At 42.3% G+C, this 22325-nt stretch overlaps 1 protein-coding gene across 5 annotated transcripts in view; it reads right to left on the minus strand.

The window, feature by feature from the left end:
* grik5 (glutamate receptor, ionotropic, kainate 5) overlaps nt 1-22325 on the minus strand; it is a 95550-nt gene that overhangs the window by 55633 nt on the left and 17592 nt on the right. Inside the window, exons 2-3 of one of the 5 annotated variants that reach the window (XM_085291624.1) lie at nt 19756-19891; nt 19568-19669 (exon numbers count right to left, since the gene is read on the minus strand). The exons of the other annotated variants lie outside the window; for them this stretch is intronic. The gene's annotated coding sequence lies outside the window, so the exon portion shown is untranslated. The remainder of the gene's footprint in view (nt 1-19567; nt 19670-19755; nt 19892-22325) is intronic. 5 annotated transcript variants of the gene reach the window in all.

Consider the following 22325-nt stretch of genomic DNA (forward strand, 5'->3'; position numbering starts at 1 on the left):
AATAAATGAACAAGACTTGAATCATCTCAAAGTTAGATGAAGGGCATTTTTTTAATCACTGCTGGTATTATGAAAGACTTTCAAACAGCCTGTAAGGCAATGTAAAAACATCTTCGGTTTCCATGAAATGTCTTCCTGTGACATTTAACATTTTACAGCCTTTGACTTGATCGTTTAAACGATCACAGAAGGGGAAGACTTTCAATTTAGCAAGAGCGCAAGAACGGCAATTAATCAGAAACTTCCATTTGTCCTAGTACTTCCCAACCAGCTCCACATCCTTGTAGAATCAAAGCTTTTTTTGTTTCGCCACATATTTACTTGTTTAGCTCATTATTTTAATATATTTAGAAGCAGGCACTGCGCTATGAATAAAAAATAATCAGATTTAACAAAGACAAATGCAGTAATTATCTGTCGTCTTATCTTCATGATTTTCTTTTCTGTCCGACATTGTTTTCGAGTTGCGTTGAGAGTTTGTGCCTGAGGATAAGTGAATGAAAAATACATTTTTTACTTTTGAAGCTGCTGCTAAAATAGCTGAGAACTTTGCATTAGCGCCAGATGGTGAATATAAGCCGTGAATAATGCCATGCGACTCGAGACATCGCCAATCTGTGTTGACTCAACGACAATCTGAAGTCTGCGCCTTAAAAGATAATACTGACTGTGGCCTTAGTGTTACCAAAGTGGGAAAAATCTCGCTGTCGCCAAAACCTGAGTCTAAAAATACCACCTCTGAAATAAAGGCAAAAATGAAATGACTCAACTTTTTATCCCCAAATGTGCTTAGATAACTGAAAAAAAGCTGGTGGCTGTATTGGATTACATAATTGATCAAGTTCTTTATGAGCCATTTCATTTAAAAGAAAAAAAACTGCACCATCCATTTTAAAAAGGTCACAGAAGCGATTGGATAACACAATGAAGCCCTGAGGGACTTTTTTTCATCGTGTCTCCTGCTGGAAAACACATGGGTATGGATAGAGCTCCTGACCTTGAGTGATGTTATTCCTTCTCTCCCATGTTGTCTTTCTTTCTGCAGCCAGAACAGTGGAAATGCCAGGAAAATACTTTTTAATAATAATGTCCTTTGTCAGATTGTGGCATAGAAAATGCTATGTAGCTGGAGGAGGCAACACAAAAAATAATGACTTTTCAGTATTCAGTTTGCGCCATAAATTATCCTTTTAATCAAGTGATTTTACCCTTTTTTTTGTTATTTTATTCTACAAGCCTAACAGCCCATAAATACATTAATATGTGTACTTACTGACCATAAAAACTGCTTTCATCTGACCATATTTTATTATGCTAATCCTGAGGCTGTGTATGTACTATGACTACTTGCTCCAGATTCTAATTGTTCAATATGAATTGAAACTTGGTATTATGTGAATTGCTCGGATTGATATTGCTGAGCTGGTTAATCATCTGCAATACATAATAATCGCATTGAATTAGGCATGTAATTACGTTTTCAAATTTGTGGTCTAACCGGGGGCTAATGGTCGATATTTATAAAAATTTGATTCTCCTAATAATAATCTTTTTGCCTGAATGTATTGTGAGTGTCCTGAACATGTTGTACGATTCTAACACCCATGACTGAGTCTAAAATTGGTCATCTCCATTCAAGACGAGACATCACACTATTAGGTCTGACAGGAACTGACTGGGGAGGGGGAGAGGGGGGGAGAGGGGGGAGGCGGCGAGATTCAGCAAAATACTGAAATATGGAGTGACTGGACACTTTCAAAACATTGGTGTGCATCCGTTTTGCATAAACAGCTCTTTATTTGTGTATCCATCTGTGCTAAATGCATTACCGACTGCAGCATTCTGCACTTTGTTTTCAGATGCCCCAAGCAGGAGGCATTTTCAGTACCTCTCAGACCCAGCTGGGAAACAAAAAAGGACGCCACACTCAGAGCAAAAGTGAAGATATTTTGAGGATTCATCCACTTATGTTGTGTGCTACGGTGCGTTGGAAACAGCTTTTTAGGCATCAGGTTTCAGCAGTGTTACATAATAAATGTGCAAAGTATTTGAGGCAATGCAAGGTTTTTAGTTAAACAAATATAATATGTTCTATATATTAATTATATGATGAAATAAATATTAGCAGTAGGAAAAAGTAATTTCCACCAAGGCTAAAAATGCCTCCACAGCATGCACAAATTGAGTCTCTAGATCTGCAAGGAAACAGTACGTAGAGCTGAATTAGCTTGTGATGTTTTCTTGAGAGCATCAGGGCCATGGTTCCCAGTTTTTCTTCTTCTTAATGTAATTTGCAAAGATAGGATGCAAAATGTCTCATTCTGTTTCCTATTTTATCTTGTAATATTCTCTGAACCAGCAACTCCCACCTGACCCTGTCCACAGGGAGGTACACCAGAGCTAAGACAGACCAATCACACTTGTATTCACAACTACAACTAATTTACAGTCACCATTTAAACTAACAGGGATTTCTTTGGACTATCGGGGTAAGCCAGAGCACTCAAAAAGAACCCACATAGACATGCAAACTCCAGAAAGACTCATAGAAAGGCCCCAGCCAGCTGGTGGATACGGACCATAGACCTTCTTGCTATGAGGCAACATTGCAACCAACAGTAATAAAGAAGTAAGTGAATAATCGTTCTAAAAGTCCTGGTTGCTAATAGACAACCAGGACTTCACGTCTAAATTTTCACTAGATTGCAGATTGCATTCAACTGTTCTGTTTTCTTAGCCTTAATTCAAGAGTTCAATCCTATATACTGGTGACTGCTATAGGACAAACAACTCTGGCTGCCATTTGTTTTATTGTCTTAAGTGTCATTTTAGGACACTTAAGACTAACATCAGCTGGCATAATGTTAGCTTATAACCAGGCGTTGCTGTTGTTCAGCAACAACTGAGGGGAGGGTCATGTCTAATCTGTTGTCAATAAGTAACAACATTGGAAATTAGTGTGCATAAATAGTGTTTACCCATATGGAAAAGAAATAGTAAAACCATATATGATTTACTCATGAAAGTGGCCACTTTCTCATTACTTTCATATATTTTTTTAGTAAGTATCCAAAACATACAAGTTTCATTATATAATTTTTCAAGGGATCTTATATGTGTTTTCACTCTCGTATGCTTTTCATACAAGACAGATACAAACTTATATATTTATATATATATCTTTTCCATATGGGTATGCTCATTTTCATGTGTTAGAGCCCTGATGCCAAGTCAGGAGAGGCTTGAGGTGAGGTGGAAGAGGATGACATTTTAATACGATGTCAGTAGCGTTGTCTCTTTCCTTCGTGTTTTCACCTCATTGGTAATGGCGGCCCCTTTTCTGAAAATAAAATATACAGGGAGTGCAGAATTATTAGGCAAATGAGTATTTTGTCCACATCATCCTCTTCATGCATGTTGTCTTACTCCAAGCTGTATAGGCTCGAAAGCCTACTACCAATTAAGCATATTAGGTGATGTGCATCTCTGTAATGAGAAGGGGTGTGGTCTAATGACATCAACACCCTATATCAGGTGTGCATAATTATTAGGCAACGTCCTTTCCTTTGGCAAAATGGGTCAAAAGAAGGACTTGACAGGCTCAGAAAAGTCAAAAATAGTGAGATATCTTGCAGAGGGATGCAGCAGTCTCAAAATTGCAAAGCTTCTGAAGCGTGATCATCGAACAATCAAGCGTTTCATTCAAAATAGTCAACAGGGTCACAAGAAGCGTGTGGAAAAACCAAGGCGCAAAATAACTGCCCATGAACTGAGAAAAGTCAAGCGTGCAGCTGCCAACATGCCACTTGCCACCAGTTTGGCCATATTTCAGAGCTGCAACATCACTGGAGTGCCCAAAAGCACAAGGTGTGCAATACTCAGAGACATGGCCAAGGTAAGAAAGGCTGAAAGACGAGCACCACTGAACAAGACACACAAGCTGAAACGTCAAGACTGGGCCAAGAAATATCTCAAGACTGGTTTTTCTAAGGTTTTATGGACTGATGAAATGAGAGTGAGTCTTGATGGGCCAGATGGATGGGCCCGTGGCTGGATTGGTAAAGGGCAGAGAGCTCCAGTCCGACTCAGACGCCAGCAAGGTGGAGGTGGAGTACTGGTTTGGGCTGGTATCATCAAAGATGAGCTTGTGGGGCCTTTTCGGGTTGAGGATGGAGTCAAGCTCAACTCCCAGTCCTACTGCCAGTTTCTGGAAGACACCTTCTTCAAGCAGTGGTACAGGAAGAAGTCTGCATCCTTCAAGAAAAACATGATTTTCATGCAGGACAATGCTCCATCACACGCGTCCAAGTACTCCACAGCGTGGCTGGCAAGAAAGAGTATAAAAGAAGAAAAACTAATGACATGGCCTCCTTGTTCACCTGATCTGAACCCCATTGAGAACCTGTGGTCCATCATCAAATGTGAGATTTACAAGGAGGGAAAACAGTACACCTCTCTGAACAGTGTCTGGGAGGCTGTGGTTGCTGCTGCACGCAATGTTGATGGTGAACAGATCAAAACACTGACAGAATCCATGGATGGCAGGCTTTTGAGTGTCCTTGCAAAGAAAGGTGGCTATATTGGTCGCTGATTTGTTTTTGTTTTGTTTTTGAATGTCAGAAATGTATATTTGTGAATGTGGAGATGTTATATTGGTTTCACTGGTAAAAATAAATAATTGAAATGGGTATATATTGGTTTTTTGTTAAGTTGCCTAATAATTATGCACAGTAATAGTCCTGCACACACAGATATCCCCCTAAAATAGCTAAAACTAAAAACAAACTAAAAACTACTTCCAAAAACATTCAGCTTTGATATTAATGAGTTTTTTGGGTTCATTGAGAACATGGTTGTTGTTCAATAATAAAATTATTCCTCAAAAATACAACTTGCCTAATAATTCTGCACTCCCTGTAGGTATGATCATTCATATCTTAGGTCTGAAGATGCAGGCATGAATTTTAATGTCCCTCCACAGCACACTAACACCTTTGAGTTCTCTTATCTCTGGACGTCTGCTGCAGCTTTGGTGTACTATGTATATGGCTGGTCTCTAGCAACACACGTAAAACACGATTAGGCGAGATGTCGATATCCATCTCAGCCACTGTATTCAAGGTGGCGCCGCAATATGGCAACGTGGCAGCTTTCACAATTTCACAATCCCCAATTATGGAGATTTTTTTATGGATTAATGGATTCATTCTAAGTTGATAGAATGCATCAATTTGTTGGTAGATGTCATTGCACGCTAGTCCATGTCTGTTTATGAATACATTATTCTTTTATTCTCTCAAATAACATCACAAAACAAACGACTGTACCTTTAAGTAATCCTGTCAACAAACAGACAAACAGCACCAATCACATAACCTCTTCACCGGAAAAAGTGAAGTCTATGATCAACAGCAGAAAAAAAAAAATTCTATTTAGAAATCAAAAACATAACACTGCTGTAAAAAGGCTTTTTTTATTTATGTGCCTCGTGGTCAGATAGAATGCCAGATGAATCTGTTATCGATGTTTTTGGCTGCTGAGAATGTGTTTTGGAGAAGCAAACTGCTAACTTCAATGCATATTTCATCTAAACATGGGTATAATGGGATTCTAATCAAGGTCAGATGGAAAGCACAAGAGGCCAGAGGTCTGACGCAGAACAACAGCTCACATGATCAAAAACATATCTTACAAATGATGAATAATTTCTCAATATTTGGACATGGGTTCTGTCTTTAAGTTAATATTTAATGTGCCTCACCAGCGGGACGAATTTGCTCTTCAAACCATCTCCACAGCAGAGTGGCTGCCTCTGAATCCAGCCAGAGAATACACAAAGAAAAGAAAGCGCCTCTGTGCTTATCTGCAGCAGAAATGCAGGTCACATTCAGACTGTGTGTTTGTGCAAGTGTCTCCATGACCAGAGTGTAACCTTCACAAGGTTAATTAAGTGATTCATTTTGTCATTCAGTGGTCAAACAGCGCTGCACTACATTCTGCTCAGCTTTCTCATGCTAAATTGTTGGTTATCCCTCTATGCTAATAGATCATAGCATATGCTAAAAGCAATGTCGGTTAGGATATTTATGCAAGAGCACCATATTTAATGCGGGATTAGCATTTGTTTGCTCCATTGTTCAGTAAATCAGTACCAGGCACTGGTGAGTGGATGCATAATACATTAAGTTAGCCCATGGTACATTAGCATTAGAAGTTCCACAGCTTACTACAGAATTATGAATGTCCACATTCATTGTTTATAAGGTTTACAACTGGCAACTCAAATTAGAATCACTCATTCATGTTACTTGATCTAGGTCAGGTTAAACTTAATTATGCATGAGAAATGTGTTTACTCAATTGCTTATTTATCTGAATTACTACTCGTGGTGTACTATCACCGCTGTCACGCCTAACAGCTGTATCTTCCCACGTTTGAATACAAATTAAATGACATGAATTAAAAGCATGAGGTATGAGGATGAAAGTGATGTAATATGTGCTCTAACGCACAGTCCCACAATATAATTTAATTGACAGTATTTATGCATCGTACGTGCTCCACGCTATGCCAGCGGCAATTATGATAACACGTACATGCGGTTTGTTAGTAATGATGCATGCATTTTGCTAGTATGTAAAGAAATCATATAATTACGCTGCTTGCATGCAGGGCTCATAGCACAGTTAGAGTTATGCATGTGCAGTATTCGTGTCTGTGCAGAACACAAATGTCACAGTCTCTCTCTCTATTAGATCAGCACCATATATCAAAAGCTTTTCTACTGTCAAAGCAGCTGCTGCTGCATTAGGCTCTGCAATCATCATGGCCATGTCCAAAAACTGCCAGAGAGAAAATAAACCCACTCTCTGTTTCCATAATAATCCATAAAAGAGTGGACACAAAACACCACCGAACACTGTTATAGGCGATGGAAAAGAGATACTTTTAATTGAATTGCCCATAGTAGCATTTTAACTGCATTGTACGTCTTACACTTTGTTGCTGTCCATGCTGCAGTGGTGATTATAGCGGAGCATGGCTCAGAATCTGGCAAAAACAAACTGCACTGTGCTTTTGAAAACGGCACTTTTGATATCCTGCATGTCTGAGATAAATGTAAAACAATATAAAATGACACCAGGGAAGACGGGTTGCTGCAGTTCCTGAATTTACTCGTCTGTTTTATTGCCAGTGTGTTCACGTTGGCGCGTCTGGTCAAAAACAAATTCCCCCCGAAGAAGAAGAACTAGGGTGTGATTTGAAAGTTGCCCTACATTTGGCTCACTTGCTTTCAAATGCAGCCTGTCAAGCCACACCGTGTGCTGCGGCACTGCTCAGTCCACCTGCCTGCCCGATGGCCATTCGCTTGGTCAGGTGAGTTATTGCCAAGACTGCTGTTTAAACACCCCCTCTAAACTACACACACACACACACACACACACACACACACACACACACACACACACACACACACACTAAGTTGTCCATTAGTGTGACTGTCAGCCAAGCGTGCAATCAATATACTCCCCCTCTGACAGCGTGCACATATGTGATGGAAGGCAAAAAAGGAGGGGAAGAGGAGGACGGGAAGGGTAGAGAGGAGATGTTGGAAGGTGACTAGGGAGAAACGGGGCAGAAAGGGTGGGTAGTGGGAGGGGCGTTAGCAGTGGGGTGTGCGTGGGGCTCAGGGGCAGCGGTTGAGGGAACGGGAGGAAAAGAGAGATGACAAGAAAAATGTCCTGAGCCCGGAGACACACAACACAGAGCAGCAAAACATAACAAAACACAGAGATAGAGAGAGTGTGGGAGTAGGAGATGGAGGACAGAGATGAGGAGTGGCAGAGCAGAGGAGAGATGGAAAATAGAGGGAAAAAAAGACAAAATTAGTGTGTGTATGAGAGAGAGAGAGAGAAAAATGTAGAGGGTTTGTGGGTGGATAAGGAGAATGCTATATATAATGGCAGAGGTTCAGGAATAGATCAGAATGATTGTGTTTTGTGATTACCTAACACTGCAAACAGCAGCAGCCACCAGCTGACATCAAAGACCACACACACACACACACACACAAATAACCTAAATATGCACACACACAGTCAGTGACACACATACACACGGGAAAAGTAACACTGGCACACACAAGCCTCCAAACCTCATCTTCATGCTAAACTGAACTAACTCTCCACTAAAGGGCTTCTGTCGTCTGGTCTGGATTGATAACACTACGCGCTCACAAACACAAACACTCGGGCACAAACACATTCCCACCGTACTACGAGCACATCTCATATACATAAAAAGATTCATAATCGCATATAAACACACAGACATGGCTGCATTGTAAACACCCCATCCAAGTGGCCATGCTACTCTCCTGCCACACATTCAGAAATAAGAACGAAGAAAAAAAGGCTTGGAGGAATACTTGTGGGATATTTTCACAAAGTGTGCTAGTTTTGTTTAGTTGACAGCAATCAGCTGCAATATTAAACCCACTGACAGGTGGAGATAACAGTGTCGCTCTTCTTGAGACAATCTACTGTTCCCTTAGGAAGCTTCGGGTCTTTGAATGTATGCAGACGTTACTCAGACTCATAGGACTACACCTTATTGCGCATGTCAGTGACTATGGCGCTCCCCAATGGCAGCAGCCTCAAAAAGTCAAAGATATCAGTCCCATTTCCAAAATTTCAAGATCATAATTCAACTGAGCATCAAAATCCACCAACAGTGGCATCCCACCTAGGGTTAAGGGCAGAGGTAGCCTACCCTCAAACCAATGTCCTTGGAGTACTCACATGTAAGAGTGTTCCAGCCACTTGCTCTCTCCACTCCCCCAGCCACTTGTTATTTGATTCGTTCGCTTCGGCCTGGTTATTTTTGATTTTACAGACCGCCACACACCAAACATCCAAACACTCTGACTGACACTCTGTGACTTACACACCTCATGAAGTCAATTATGTTTTTTTCCTTCATTTGGTAAATTAGAAAGATTTAGTTAAAGCTGTGTCTCTTCCATTATTTACCATGCCCCATGAGTCATAACATGTTTCATTAACATTCACCTGTTTTTAAAGAATTAATTTGGATAAAACACAAAAATGAAAACATTTTCCTCTGGGGATACCTTGGGTCTTTCATTTCGCAGGGACTATTTTGACTCGTACCACTACAACTTGTTGAAGACCACCTACATGTCCCCAATGGCAGCAGTCTCAAAGAGCCCAGTACGTCGGCTTCGCTTCCAAACTTTCAAGATCAGAATTCAACTGAGCATCTGCTGGATACACCAGAACAAGCCTGAACCAAAGGACCCAAAGGACAGATGCTCTCTCCAAAGACCTCCTAACCTCCTAAAATCCACCAACACACTGGCAGACCATCCAGGGCTCAAGGTAGAGGTAGTCTACCCCTAACCCAGTCTCCTTGGAGCACTTAAGAGGTGGATGTTTCACCTCGCTCTATCCATTCGCCCAGCGCCTTGTTATTTTTCTGGGTAGCTTTAGCCTGATTAACACCACACACCTAACATTCAAACACCATCTACTGACACACCAATAACACTGTAAATAACACACATCATGAAGTCAGTGATGCTGTTTCCTCCCTTATGTTAAGAAATGTAAAAGTTTTCTGTTTACTCTGCCTCATGAGCCAGGCTTTAACAGGTTTGACTAACATTCATCTGTTTTTTAAATTTATTTGCATAAAAAACTGAAATTTAACGGCTTTGTACTGAAATGTAACATCTGCGAATTTAGTAATCTGTATATTCGGCACATGGCTAAAATAAAAAACAATCCTTACCCTACACGGGATGCTGGTTGCTTGGTGGATATTAAGACTTAAAGTTAGTCTGCTAATGTAGTCCAGACCTAAGAAAAAGTTGATAAGCTACAACTGCCTCATTTTTTTGTGATTTTCAAGTTGTGTGGAAAGGTATTTTTAGTGTAAGTGTGGAGGAAACAGAACAAAATGTGTTTCTCAAACATGCAGGACTCTATGATCAAATCAGTTCAAAGCAGAGTTATGATTGTGTTAAGGTGCTGTGTTTGTGTATGTTTGAGTAGGTGTTTGCCTCCTCTAAGGGGTATACAAGGAATGCAAACATGCCAGAGTGCAGTCCTCCAAGGATCCAGCAGCACGTAACTCGATGTAGATGACGCTATGCGTAGGTCGAATACTGACTGGTCGAAAAGTGGGTTGGAGCGGGAAAAGGAGCAACAGTGGAGTTCCACACGAGCAGCAGAACCATGAAAAGATACCGAACATCAAGATTAGCCCACAGACCGCTTGTTTGTGTCACTGGCCCCTGATGACATTAAACTGCTACAACACGTAGGCGAGGTCTGCGAAGCTGATCAAAGGCTGTGTGTTGGACCTCCGTACATCCAGATTTCACCCATTGATCAGGTGGAGCATTTAGTGAAGAGGAAGTGAAAATGGTACAAAAGAGAAGAGACGAGCACACGTATTCAAACTGGTAAATACGCTGTACTGAAAATCATGAATAAAGTGATATTGCAAAGTTGAAATTGGGTTTTACAATTATAAGAACAGAAGAAAGGTAAAACTCAATCATTCTAAAATGTGACTGGCATACTCCTGAAAACAAATTGAGGGAAATACTACACTCCAGAGCCAAGCAATATGCACATGAGTGAATATGTGTCTGGATCTCCATCAGCTTCAGGAAAACCTGCTCCCAGTTGGCCCACTCCTCTGCTAGCTACTGCCTTTGACTCCTGTGACTGGGGAAATTAAACAGTTCTGCATATGTATGTGTGTGTGGTCGTGTGCTTGCTTACACGCACGGGACACTAAATTATATGCGGGTGTTTGTGCGTGTGTACAGTGTGTTTTTAAAGATTCTGCACAGCAAAGCCTGATGTGTTTCCTTCCCGTCTGAGGCACTAAAAGGAAAAGCTGACAGCTCAAAGGGAATACCACAGCCAGGGCATATGATGAGCCTTTATCCTCTCTACTTACTGGAAAATTACTAACAAAAGCAAAAATCTCTTTGTGTCTCCTTACCAAGCTGTGAGGTCCAAGAATATCCTGAGTGGAGAGACAGGTATGGAGGTGCTCCAGTTTCATGCCTGTATAGAGCAGGAGGTGAGCTGCACACAGCCAAGGTGATCCCTGCCAGCCATTTTGCCCTGCATTTAGTATTCATTTTCCAGGCGATCAAACCCACTGCCAGGAGGTGGAGTGTGTGTGTGTGTGTGTGTGTGTGCTAACGTGCCCACACAAATCGGGAGTGTGTGAAAGTGCGCATGCATTAACAAACACATGGATGTGGGTGTGTGCAGATGTAGGCTTAACACCCTCAAAAACTCATCCATCACCAAAGTGTCCGTGCTTACGTGTGAGAATGTGTGCACGTTAATGAATCTGCAAACACGTGTGCCTCACGCAGCGGGGCTGATTAGGAACACAGGGATAGAGCCAGAACAGGCCAGGGGCCAGCAGACCCAGCTCTCTGTGCACAGCCGGCGGAGTAAACCTGGATGCCACTGCTTCCTGCTGGGAAAGGATAAGAGAGAAAAGGGGGAACACAGGAAGCAATGAAAAGGGAAAGAACAAAGGAAGCAGTAAAGAGGGGTGAAGCGGGGAGAAGGTGGATGAGCGGAAGAAGCTGGTTTGGGGAGAAAAGACAAACCAGAGCAGTAACAGGATGAGTCGGAGAGAGGAGGGGGAAAGGAGTGATAAGAGGGAGAAGAAAGAGAAAGGGGGACGAAGAGGGTTGTGTTCTGGCGGTGGAAAATAAGACGGAGAGGAAAAGAGAAGAAAATGGGATCTGCAACGATAAGGAAGGAACTGAGCAGCAGTGCCCTGGCACAATGCGGTGGAGGCAGGCAAGATGGCTGCAGGGGACAGAGCACCCGGCCAAATATGGTCATCAGGACCCTGCTCTGTCCTACTTTCTCTAATGGGCTAAACCAGTGCCTGGATGATGAAGGAAGAACCATATATGGTCAGTGTACAGCGGCATTGGCTCCCGTCTCTTTGATGTGTTGTGCTGAAATGAGTGATGCAGGACTCGGGCCTAATATACAAACAAGGCCTAGAGCATGCTAACAAAAAATGTAACTACACACACTCACAATGTCCCTAATTCCCCCTTTTTTTCCAGGGTGAGCTAGTTGACACGCTGACCCCATCTAGAAAAGAGCGATGAGGGATGCTTCTGGGCTGCGTGAGGGTGACTGAACAGGTTGCGATCACATTGTACCTGTCCATCTGTGTTTGTGTATGAATGCGTCCCCTTCCCCGACCGCATAAGCGTGCCCGTTAGCTGTACGCATCTGTGCCACCCTCACCCCCAGGCTCAACCACACTCTGTGAACTCTCATCAATCTGTGAAGAATGCCCTCAGGTTTTAATTTCAGGCTGCGGTGTAAAAGACCCGAGGTGCGGACCATGAGCACGCCATGTGGCCAGGTCAACAACCTTCAGCTGGAACATCTGTACACATGGCGGGCAATCAGGAATGTACAAATACAGACTGACCAGGGGCAAAGCTGCTAGTGGCCCTCCTTCTGTTGTTGTTTGTGTCCGTTCTAGCTCGTATCCAGCTTTAGACGTGAAGGCAGTGCTCTCAGTTAAATGCAGCACCATATCTATGTTGTAAACACTGTTTTCGCTTTTGGATTATACCAACATGTAATTGGGTTCTTTTGTTCATACTGTTATTTTTCTTGGCAATGTGGTCCATCCCAGAATGAGGGGAAAAACTGACAAGCACTGATCACAAAGGCGCTGCTATGGCCAGGATACAGCATGCCAACAGTAAAGCACTGCTACTGATTCATCTCATCTATTTCAGTTGCCCTACGCAGGTCTTGTTGCTATGTGAGTTGCTATGATTGACCAGCAGGTCTCACAACCGTACGCACAGAAAATTCCATTCCTGCCTCAATTAGGCTATTATACCAGGAGCAGCGTCTAAAAGAAAAAGTCAGTGCTCTCTTTCAGTATCAGAAGAAGAAAAAAAAAATCACATTCTTGTACTTTTGGAAACAATCTTAACTCCTACACTGTACTGTAAAGCCTTTTTATGTGGCGGTGCATGCCTTCAAGACGGGGGCTGCAAGGTGAGATGGCTATAAATGTGACAAAGCTTTACACAGCTTCATACATGGACACATAATGGGAGGTGTCACTCTCGCTATCACTGATGCGAGTAAGTCTTAAATGATCCTATCACAGGAGCCTGCAGGCTTAAATAACAACAGCTGACAGACTATAGGCACAGGGGAAGCCAGGAAGGCAGCATATGGATGTACCGAATCGGGACTTTGTTATTACGATTCAGAGGAGCGAACATACATTTCATGTGGAAACTGACACGTACCCCCACAGTGTGTTTGCAAACGTACTGTAAACACTGGCTCACCAAAGAGATGCTGAATACAGTACATTTGTGACTGCCTACACATAAATGTACCCATTATCATCAAACTAAAGATGTAGCAACAGAACATTTTCAAATCCTTTCCTTCTGCCCAGAAAATATTTTCAACTAGAAAAACAGCTTTGGGAATTGTTTGAATGCCACTTGCGTTCTTTTCTATCAGCCCATCGTCTGGTGTGCATTTGAAACAGGGGCTGAGGTCCTGTTCCTGACAGCGCACTCACAGTGAGGACTGTTGGCTCGGCGGTATTGGTTAACAATCAGGCAAAATAGTGCTTAACAACTCCACTGTGGCTGCTAAGCCCAGCGTTAAAGTATAGATAGGAATTGAGGCTGGCTCTCCCAATCAATGAGAGCTGCGCAGTAAAGAAACCCCAGAGAAAACTTATTAAAGTATAGACAGGAAGCCAACATTTCTCCCATTGTACTCCAACTTCCTCCCACATTTAAAGACACGCGTGTTTGGTTATTCTGCGATTTGAAACTGGCCGTGTGTGGACATGAGAGCGTGTGGTTGTTTGTTTCTCTGCGTTAACCCTCTGACAGCCTGTCCAGAGTGTACTCCGCCTCTCGCTCCATATCTGTCGGGATAGGCGGTGTGTCCGTGTAATTGTTTAAGAATTAAAAAAAACATGAGGCCAAATAAAAATCACGACAGGTCAGGAGAAAACAAGGAAACAAAGCAGAAACAAGAAAAAGTGTCCATATTAATCAAGGCTCGAGACTGCTATGAAATAAGATGTGTCAACAGCAACTAAATGTTTTCATCGGTCGGACAGGCTCGCTTATTAAACAGAATATTAAACAGGTCGGCCTAAATGTATGGATAGTTATGTTTTCTCACAGATTGCCTGCTCTGAGAGTTGGTGTGGTTGAGTCCTTCGTTCCTCTCTGCTCTGCTTCACCAACCTCTGGGCTTTGACTCACAGGTGTTTCTATAGTTTGTGATTGGCCTCTAAGATTGACTCACTTTCCTTTGGTTTCTATTTTAGCTTCATACTTCATGTACAAGTGCAGTACTGCATGCATCAGTGACATTTGTTCATGTCGGTTTAGCTGTACTTTCTGTACTTTTCCCTACTGTACATACAGTACAACCCCAGCACCTTTAACATGTCATGTGTTGTTCCGATACCATGTTCGCAAAGACTGGACGGAGCCATAGTGACATTGGTTTGTCAAGTCAGGTTTTGAAGCCTGAAGCATTTTGAAGCGTTTTAGCAGTTGTCATCTTGATGTTTTGAAACTAGACACGTTTTTGTTCTTCATTGTTTCTTTATAGGCTCCTTTTTGCTGTCTTTTCTTTTTAAATTTATGGACCTGGTTCTGACACGTGCCAGAGGTCTCTTCCTATTAAAAGGGGTTTCTTCCTCCCTACCTACTAATATTTAAGGGTGTTTACAATATGGAGTGGGTTTAGAAGACTGATTGAATTGACCAAGAAACCAAGAGCAGTGCATGCTCACATGTTAGTGACTTGTCAATCACAAGGTCGGCATTACCTTAAGTATATCCTGGTTTAGCATTTATCTTATTTTACAAGTTTACAAAATGATGGTAAAACTGAGACCATAAACTAATCTTGGAAGCATCTACTGAGGTCGTAGATCAAAAGAGAAGTCTTGTTTGGTCTGGTTTTGCTAACGATGACAAAAATAAATAAATAAATATATATATATATATATATATATAGACTCTAAAGTCTGAGGGGTGTGAAATCAGTTCTGAGCAGGGTCATAAGGTTGTTTCATTTGTAAGCGATATGACAACAACCCCCAAGTAAATATGAACACACCATTGACAGGTAATAAACCAACAACTAGTGCCTGCTGCTAGCTCCGCACCCATTGTCCATGCACATTCGCAGCTCTTTTGTACTATCCTCCTGTGGTAGAGAAGCCGGAGTGGGCAGCTTATTAGAGTGTTTTTCCTTTATCATTTGTTATCGTCAAACAGAGATCAGCTCAGAGATCACAGTGTTACCACAGCATCCTCTTCATGACAACACAACGCAGAATAACAATGCAGTGCCAGAAAGCAGGGTTGAAATTTCTGGGTGCAGATAAAGAAACATTTTTTAGGTGCTCTAGCACAACCCAAATAAAATTTTAGTCGGCAGCCCTCTTAAGTGGGTGTATGTCACCTTGAGTTGAATTTCAAGAGCCATGGTAAAGAGCGTGTCTCAGGATGGATGCAGCTGGACAGAGTGAAAATGGGATGGAAGATGGCCCGCTGTTCCTGTCAGGTGAGCTGACATACACTCACAGTTTTTGACAGTGTTTTGTTATGAGTTTGCATAACATGGACACTCACTAACAGCCAGTGGGAGAAGCGACAGAGCAGGAAGCATGTATGCACGTGGGAGCATGCACATGTCCTCTATTTGTTTGTGCTTGCAGAATATGCCTAATAAAGAGAACATTTGATATGCAGTTGCATACATATTGTATATATGTGTATTTGTGAAGGTGTGTCCATCTTTGTCAGTGTTCCAAATCCAGCCAGCAGTGTGTTGATGGCTGAGCTGCGTGGATGACACCTCCTGTTGACAGTGGGCTTGGGGCGAGGATGCTAGTCATAACATAACAGCAAGAAGGTGGGAGGACATCACCTCCAAGCACACACACACATACACAGTAACAAACTATGACACAGTGTTAAAGTCATATCAAGGTCCTTATTTAGATTGGCTATCATCTCTGACCTCTCTCTCCATCCTCATTAGTTGAACTAGACAGCCTCTGCAGGCCTGAAGCTGCCACGGGCCCACACACAAGATGTCACATTGCTTCATCAGTGGTACAGTAACTAATGCACACAGCCTGCAGGTTCCATCATGCTCTTGGACGTCTTGTTGCGCCATAATTGACTGTTTCATTGGCATTCATCTAGTTCTTTTGATGTCCCTTTTGCTAGTCTGGAACTTGCTGCAAATAACTAATCAACATCTAATCGCTGAGAATCAGTTTATCAGCACTTGCTGATGAGCTGGATCTTGCGGGAAGTCTTGGGTTGGGTTTCAAACAGATAACAGCGAGAGGAACACAACACCAGGACTGACTTCTGTTGTCACTGGAGGAAAAGATAGAGGTGTAGTGTGACTGGAGAGGACGGCATTGCATTATGAAGTCTGGCACTACTCCAGCGCTGACACGAGAGGCAGGACTGGGTTCAAATCAGGCCCAGAGTCATATTTTTCCCTCGTCACATTCTAGCTTTAATGTAATACTACCCTCTCCTAAAAAATAATATAAAATGCCAAAGAGAAGTCTAACACCCACTCTTTTTAAATGTCAGCGTGTCAAGATGTCAAGCGCCCCTCAAGTACAACCTTCAAAATCAAAAAGAAGGTTGAAACGAGCATTATCTGCGGACATCACGCGCCCTTATCTCGGGACCCAATCCGAGCCTTTAATCATTAATGCTAGCACAGATGACAGAAAAAAAAATGGCAAATTTCAGAAACTTCGAACTTGGCTGGTCTTCATCTGGAGGGCAAAACCTTTCATTAGCTTTTTCTTTCTTTGAGTCTTTGTTCCTAATTCCTTTTCTTTTTTCTGTTTTTCTTCTTCTCCACCCCCTTTTCTTGCATGTTTCAAGTAAATTCGGTTCAGTTCAAAGGGTCTATACTAGCGTGACCGTCCCTGTGGCGCAGTGCCAGCTCACTGCGAGGGAACGGTATGATGGAACATCAGCAAACCACAGGAATCTCAGCACTGCTACATAAACACGCTCATCAGGTGTAGAGCAAAGAGAGAAATCGGATGTGCATGTCATGTTTATGTGTGCATTCTAAGGTTTATGCATTCAATCCTTTATCATATGTCATAATCCAAGCTAGCATATATTTAGCAGATGCAATAATTAAGCGTGCACAAAAGGGTAAATGAGAGAACACGCTCACCCACGCACGTCTAGCTCGCTTTGACTGACAGATGCATTGTGTGCGCCATACAGTAGTCATGTCTGCAAGGACGACACATTCACTGCAAGCCAAGCAGCTACTGCTAAAGCGAGAGAAAAAAGGTATTGATTGGCTGAACGCATTAATTCACTGTAGAAAACTAGGGGGGGATTAGCATCTTTAACATCATAAAAAGGTGTAAGATGGCAGTTTAAACCCTGTAGTCGGATTAATGCTGCCTGTCAACAGACACCAAAGGCAAAAATCGCACATTTGAATAGAGTTTAGTAGCTTGAGAGTCCTGCTGTAATATTTCATTAATTTAATAATTTGTAAGCACAATTAATGCGTAATTATACTTACAAATTTAAGTGACCGAACTTGGGAAGAGGCGGCTCCTAAATAGAAGAAAAAAGTGCGCCGAGTCTGGCATCAGCATGCGCGGCGGTGGCACGGGTGTGAACACAGCTAAGATGCACTGTGATCCAATTACTAATCACATCTGAAGGTGATCTGGGGTGCCTACTCAACTGATGTGGATCCAGGTGGTGAAAAACAATAGCGCATTTGGTGTTCAGCACCAGGTCAGCTACCTGCAGCCATTACTCTTTAAAAAAAAAAAAAAAAGCCTGCTGGCTTCTTGTAAAGCCTGAGTCTAATTCTCCAAAGATTTCCCAGAGTTAATGTGCGAAAACAGCTAAATTTAGAGGTGTCCACTTATAATCAGATCACACAAGAAGCATGTTAATAAGAGCCATGAGAGGTCCTGATGTTTGGGTTTTAGCTTCAGTAAATAAGTACAACTTCCCAGTGACATTTTCATTAATCCATCTTTCTGAATAAGTGAACCACGGTCTTTGTGTTTTCTGTGCATACGCTCCGATAAATGAGAATCTGTTACAGCGCTATTAGGATTTGAACTTTCCATGATAAAGTCTTATGATTTACTTGACACAAACAGAAAGCCACACAACACTTTTTCTGCTTTATAAATCCATCATCCTAGCATGTTCCTTCATCATGTTTCCATATCTTCATCTTTGCCTCTTTTTATGCCTCTACGATGCCATTGTTACAATCGTACATTGACAAGCCCATTAGCACACTGCTCAACCAGCCGCAATCTGTCAAGCTGCTAACCTTTAAAGGAACAGTGTGATGTTTGGCTCTGTACCCACATTATGTTGCCCAGGAACCAGTATGCAGCGGCCATTTCTGCACTGGCCTCACAGGCAGTTGCAGCTTGATGTAAGGCCGTTTGATCTCGACATGTATTTTGATTCTTTCTTTTTTCTTGCTTTCTACTGTGACTCTATGTTGGAAAGTATGGTATCTTTTGTGAAGCGTCAGTACGTAATGAGCACATACCATCCTCATAATGGCCTAATGAGCACAGCCAAGGGTGAGTGCAACAACACACTCTCTCATGTACACACACTGCTGTCAAACAAGCCATGAAACACGTGTGCGCACAGACACCCAGGTGGTCCCATAACCTGGATGTGTCTCAAGCCAACTTACCTATTAGAAAACCAATCATGTTGTGCACCTGGGCCTCTCACTGATAAAAAATTGGAGTAATGCTGAAAATCGGACTTGTTTTCCTACAATATGCTTATTTCATGTCCTACTGGTGTTCCATATCGCGCAGAAGGATCATGAATGCAGCTGAGAAATTGCACTGCATTTGGCTGATTGTTTAAATATTGGAATAAATGGTTTGTGTCATGCAGGTGCAATTTTGTCTGTTTGTCTGTTTGTGTGTGTGTGTGTGTGTGTGTGTGTGTGTGTGTGTGTGTGTGTGTGTGTGTGTGTGTGTGTGTGTGAGGAGAGAATAAGACCTAACAGGGAAATAGGGAATGCACCGTTTATGTGCTTACAGAGTATAAATACTGATAAATATAAATACTGATTCAGGATGACTTTAAAGTCATAACCGATAACAGCAGAAAGGAGAAGGTCAAAGTGGTCAGAGTGCTCTCTGTTAATACATTTTTATAGCAAAAGAGAGGCGAGGTGAAGTGTCGGTATATGACTGACTTAAACTTATATTATGACAAACAAAGGGGTCAATGCAATAATATATGGGGTAATACAGTCTAACATAGTGCTACACCAGCTGCAGACAAACAAACACACACTTTGTTTAAAGAAGATTATTTTAAGGGGCTATGGCTCTGTCTCAGGACCCCCATCCCCTTTTGTGTGCAAACATACAACAACTACAAATAACACTTACTAAGACCTCCGTCACACAGGCCTAGAGACAGATCATTTTATCATCGTAGGCCTTTTGCACAGAAGATGTCTGCATACACTTCTTGCCGAGTAGCAGTGAAACCTAAAAAAAACGACAGCTTGTTGGCCTTGAAAGGAAACGTTGAGCTTTATCTGCAACCAATTTGATTCAAAAAGTTCAGTTCTTACTTTGAAAGCGAAAGGTCTTCTTTTTTCTGGTTTACATCACATTTTCTACAGAGCCAGTACTGCTCAGCGAGCAGCTGGCGAGTGGTTGCAGATAAGTCGGTGCCTTCCATGGAAACTAAATGGCAACTATTGAAACCTGTGAGTGACAAAAGCAAACACAGGGAGGTTTTTAGAGTAACAGTGTATAGATATTTATGACAAATATCACCTAGAGACCTCGCCTCTGTCAGTGCGCCCCAGGGTGGCTGTGGCTACAATGTAGCTTGCCATCACCAGTGTGTGAATGTGTGTGTGAATGGGTGGATGACTGGATATGTAAAGCGCTTTGGGGTCCTTAGGGACTAGTAAAGCGCTATATAAATACAGGCCATTTACCAGGCCATTTAGAGACTGCCAGCAACTCCTAGGAGCCTCTTGTCAACTGGTCAGGGAATATTTTTCCCTAGCAACAGGTGGTTGCCAGGATGTCGCCGACTGGTCTCTAGTGTGACTGGGTTCACATGCACACAAAGCATGAAAAAGTAGGAGTCTGACTGAAAGTAGGTTGCAAAGCAGCTTACAAAAGCAGCAGCATGGTTCTTATTTGCAAACTCATAGACAAGTGTCAGCTGAGTCATATATAGTTGATAACAGTAGTTGAGGCTTAGGCAGATAATTTAGCTATGCAGAGATGTGCAGATTTGATGTGTCGCAATAATCATCCATCCAGTAATTTTCCAAGCTGCTTATCTAAAAAGGGTCAAGGAGGGACTGAAGCCCATCCTCACTGGGCCAGAAGGAAATCAGACAAGTTCCCGGTACATCAGACAGAGCGAGAAAGACAACCATCCACACCTACAGTCAATTAACCTCGCATCTGTGTCACTGTCACATGCACAAGCAGGAAGAACATGCAAACTCACCACAGAAAGTCAACCAGCCAGTCGGTGGCTTTAAACCACCGGGCTTATACTAAACACCCCCACCCCAAAGAGGAAGCCACTGAACAGAAAGTAATTTGTATACAAATCTAACACCTCTTTCGGAGCATTATAATTCCACATTAAATAACAAAAACTTTTATATTAGAAATTCTAATAAGCATTCAAATGTGGGAAGAATAAAAACCGCAGTGATTTCAATTGTTTCAATTTGGAAATTTAGTGAATGAGTGCGACGGGGGTTCACTTTGTACTTCAGCAGAAATCGTTCCTAAAAAAAAAAAAGCCGTTACAGTAGCATTAGCACGTCACTCAAGTGAACCAGTCACACAATGCATGGGTTCAAGCAAATTACATGGCAGCTCCACACATACAAATGTATTCTCATTAAAATAGTTTGTGCAGCTGAAATATAAAAAAAATCTATTTGTACTGATATATGATATGATGCAATATGTGAGCAACTCCGCCTTTTCTTTGTGAACTGCATTGTGGGAATAGTGATTCATCAAGAGCACAAACACCGAGTGTACAGTCTGCATTTGGATTACTTTGAGTATTCTTCATTCTCCAAGTCTTTGAAACGACGCGTTATATGGAAATTCGACACAGCTTTATGCACATAAATCCTTCTTAAAGTCCGTCAGCATCCAAATACGTGACATGTAATTAATATTTCCCATGTCCTCGGTGACACCGTGATAGCTGACTGCAGCCCTGTAATTATCCCAGGCTGTAAATATTGTACACTTTCATATTGAGCCACAGATCACAGTGAGTTAACGCATCCGCTACTAAATACTGCTGATAGGCGCTGACACACTGACGCCTCCGTCTGCAGCCAGGCCCCTTTCCTCACCTTTCACCTGTCTCTCAACATGCCATCATCACCCCACCCACACACATAAAGCGCCACAAACCACCTAATGCCCCATCCACCATAATCACTTTCGCACCAAACAGCTACAGAGAGAGAGGGAGACAGTGGAAGAGTGATTAGCTTGACGTCGCAAAAAAGAAATAAATAAATAAGAGCGTGATGGAAGAGGGGGCGGGAGAGCGTAAGAGAAAATGAAGAACAGGTAAGAGGCAGGGAATGAGAACAAAGCTAATAAGATGGTGAGATACAGACAGTCGCAAAACAGAAGCATAGAAATGAGCGAGAGAAAAGAGATGGGCAGTATGTGCTAAAATAGAGATGGGACGCAGAGACGTGGCGGAGGCAGACAATGGAAATCAACAGTGCTTCAATTTTATTTAAAAGAGAGGGGCGCAAGACAGAGAGGCATTCCTTCACGGCCACAGAGAAACGAGCGATAGATAGCACATGCCTAGAGGTCATCACTATATTTATACTCTTCTATGCCATTATTTATTTATTTCTCTCCCCCTGCTCTCTTGCTCCCTTTGACAGGCCTGATTTTTAATAACAGGCAGATCTTTGTTCTTCGTGATTAAGAGATGGAGATTGGGATGATAGTGCCGCAGGGGCCACTGAGGCCCACACTCCTACTCGGCAGAGGACAAATCCCACCTCCAATTCTTCCTTCAAACAACCTCTTTGTCCTCTTCCTCATCCTTCCCGCTGCCCTCTTCATCCGAGCATCAGCTATCCCCTCAGCCTTGCGTACTCCTCATCCTTCTGCCTCC

This window comes from Mchenga conophoros, linkage group LG11, assembly GCF_057382185.1.
Source record: "Mchenga conophoros isolate Kocher_MC1m ecotype Shallow Benthic linkage group LG11, M_conophoros_male_GT1.1, whole genome shotgun sequence".
NCBI classification, from domain to species: Eukaryota; Metazoa; Chordata; class Actinopteri; order Cichliformes; family Cichlidae; genus Mchenga; species Mchenga conophoros.